Source organism: Otolemur garnettii, unplaced genomic scaffold (assembly GCF_000181295.1).
Source record: "Otolemur garnettii isolate 467f Iridium unplaced genomic scaffold, OtoGar3 scaffold00127, whole genome shotgun sequence".
Classification (NCBI taxonomy): domain Eukaryota; kingdom Metazoa; phylum Chordata; class Mammalia; order Primates; family Galagidae; genus Otolemur; species Otolemur garnettii.
In genome coordinates this window covers 5,674,442-5,677,631 of record NW_003852522.1, presented here as the reverse complement: position 1 = coordinate 5,677,631, position 3,190 = coordinate 5,674,442, and the positions used below count along the sequence as shown (strand labels likewise).

The 3,190-nt window shown below is 35.8% G+C and overlaps 1 pseudogene; it reads left to right on the top strand.

The window, feature by feature from the left end:
* Window positions 1-315: 315 nt before the first annotated feature.
* LOC100945712 lies at window positions 316-974 on the top strand (annotated as a pseudogene).
* Window positions 975-3,190: the final 2,216 nt, after the last annotated feature.

The following is a 3,190-nucleotide window of genomic DNA, read 5'->3' as shown; positions in this document are numbered from 1 at the left end:
TATAGGAGTATGTCATTGTTATAATAAACACTGGCTTATTTCTAAAGTGGGCAGGGTGCAGCCTTGAAAAATAAGGTTTCACAACACATCCATAAATGAAACAATTTGACAAGGATTTGCCAGTGATCACCGATGTATGTGGAAATCATCTGAAGTGAATGAAGCTGTCTGACTCAGCAATTCCTCATTGTGCCTGAAGTAGAGGGAGGTGTAGCTCATACTGAACATGATGTACAGTTCTGTCTAGATTTGAAATAGTGAAGTAGCTGGACACAATTACCTTGTAAATCCTAGTTTTGAACATTTTCCAAATAATGTGCCAAAAAGGTTTTGGAACAACTTAATGGATTTGAATTTGCAGGAAGGCCTATGAAAGTTGGGGGTGTTACCAAATGCACCAATGCTTCCAGGACTAGTTCATTTTTTTTGGACAGTGGTGAATCAGAAAGGACTGGAATTGACTTGAGAACAACTGGTTGTCTCAACTAATGACAAGACGGGCAGACAGTACAGGTGTGCAGACTCCATCAGCAGCACAGCAGCTCTACAAATAAGTGGCTCCTTGGCATTTGGTGCTGTGGCAGATTGGAAAGAAGACTTTCCCAAAGGACTGAAGCTTCAGCGTTAGCTGCAGCTGCCTCTGTCCAGCCACTTACAACTCAGTGTTTCTCTAACATGTTTAACACTCAAATAGAAAAAGAAGTTGAATGGGTTTCAGAGATTGAGGATGACATGATCAGAGAACATAATAAACATGGAGGAATTATTCACATTTATGTTGACAAAAACTCAGCTCAGAACAATGTGTATGTGAAGTGCCCATCAACTGCTACAGGAACTGCTGCTGTCAGTGCATTGCATGGCAGGGGGTTTGCTGGTAAAATGGTAACAGCAGCATGTTACCTATTCCAACTTCCCACAACCCCTTTCCTAATTCTATGACAGCTATACAACTATTGGTTCCAAGTAGATGATGAATGAAGATATAGTCCCTTATGTACATAGCTTTTATTCTTTCCTGAGAATTAATCCTGAGTTATCTTTTATTTAGATAAAAATAAAGAGGCCAGGGTCTGCTGTCATTTGTATACAATGCCTGTTACTTTGGAAAAAAATGAAAAGTTAACAGGTAAAAAAAATAAAATGTTCCAAGTGTGTTTAATTAATGGCTGTATTTCTTTTTTTCTTTTCTTTTCTCTCTTTTTTTTTTTTTTTTTGAAAAATAAATTTATTTCAGGTAAATGTGAGGGTACAAAATACCAGGTCAAAATATTTGGTTTTATTATGTGGTAGAGTCTCTCTTGTGCTATGTCCCACACACAAAAAGTGTGCCAGACACCCCTACTTCATACCCATTCAGTGAGAGCACTCCACCCCCCTCCTTCATTGCCACTCCTCCCAACTTAAATTGAAATGAGTTTTTCTCCTATTTGGGCATGCATTAGATCATCTACTGCTCTCATATTAGTATTGAGTACACTAGATATTTGCTTTTCCATTCTTGTGATACTTTACTGAGAAGAATGTGTTTCAGCTCCATCCAGGATATTACAAAAGATGTAAAGTCACCATCTTTTTTGACTGAATAGTATTCCATGGTGTGCATGTACCACAATTTGTTAATCTATTCTTGAGTTGTTTACACATCTTGGCAATTGTAAATTGAGCTGTGACAATCTGGTGCTAATGTCTTTATGATAAAATGATTTTTTCTCTTCTAGTCAAGATGGATAAACGATTTGAATCTAAAGAATAAAACAATAAAATCCTTGAAGAACGTGTGGGGAAAACATTGGAAGATATCAACCTGGAGAAAGATTTTAGGAACAATACTTCTATGGCAATTGCAACAACAACAAAAATAAATAAATGGGACTTAATTAAACTGAAAATCTTCTGTACAGCCAAGGACACAATAATCAAAGCATACAGACAACCTTCAGAATGAGAAAAGATATTTGAATATTATGAATTGGACAAAGGTTTGATAACTGGGATCTACAAAGAACTCAAATTAATCACAAAAAAAAAGAGTCAACAATCCCATATATCACTGGGCAAGAGACATGGACAGAACCTTCTTTAAGGAAGACAGATGAATGGCTAACAAACATATGAAAAAATAATCATCACGTAAATCAAAACCACCCTGAGATATTACCTAACCCCAGTGAGAATAGCCTACATCAAAAAGTCCCAAAACTTCAGATACTAGTGCTGATGTGGAGAGAAGGGAACACTTTTACACTGGTGGTGGGACTGCAAACTAATACAGCTTCTTTGGAAAGAAATATAGAGAATCCTCAAAGACTTCAAATTAGATCTCTCATTTGACCCTGCAATCACACTGTATCTTTTTAAAAAGTATGAGTTGTTTGTTTACTTATTTTTATTACTTTTGATTTGGCAATTTAATTTTTATTACATTGTGTTCCATTAAAGTGGACTTTATTTTTTCATTCTGGCCCACATGGTTTCATTTTCTTTTATTAATTCATATACACATAGACCATGAATACATTTATGTATATGTGGGGTACAATGTGTTTTTTATACAATTTGGAGTGCTACACCAAACTAATTAATATAGCTTTCCCCTCATTTACTTGATTATTATGTTAAGACATTTATGTTCTATATTTGATAGATTTGACTTGTACCCTTGCAATATGCTCCACAGTTATGGTCCCACCATTTACCCTCCCTCTATCAAACCTCCTTCCTGCCCTCCTTTCCCACTCCATTTCTTTCCTTCATCCTGGGCTATAGTTGCAATCTATCTTTCATAAGAAAGTGTAAGTAAATATAAATTGGTTTCATAAAAGTACCGAGTACATTTTGGATACTTTTTCTTTCATTCTTGAGATATTTTACTTAGGAGAATATGTTTCAGGTCCATTTATGTAAACATAGAAGAGGTAAAGTCTCCATCTTGTTTAAGGCTGCATAGTATTACATGGTATACATATACCACAATTTATTAATCTACTCATGGGTCACGGGTACTTGGGCTTCTTCCATGACTTGGCAATTAAGAATTGACCTGCAATAAACAACTGGTGCAAATATCTTTTTTGCAAAGTGATTTTTCATCTTTCGGATATATTCCTAGTAGAGGAATTGCAGGATCAAATGGCAGGTCTATTTTTAGATCCCTGAGTGTTCCCCAAACTTCTTTCCAAAAGGAACA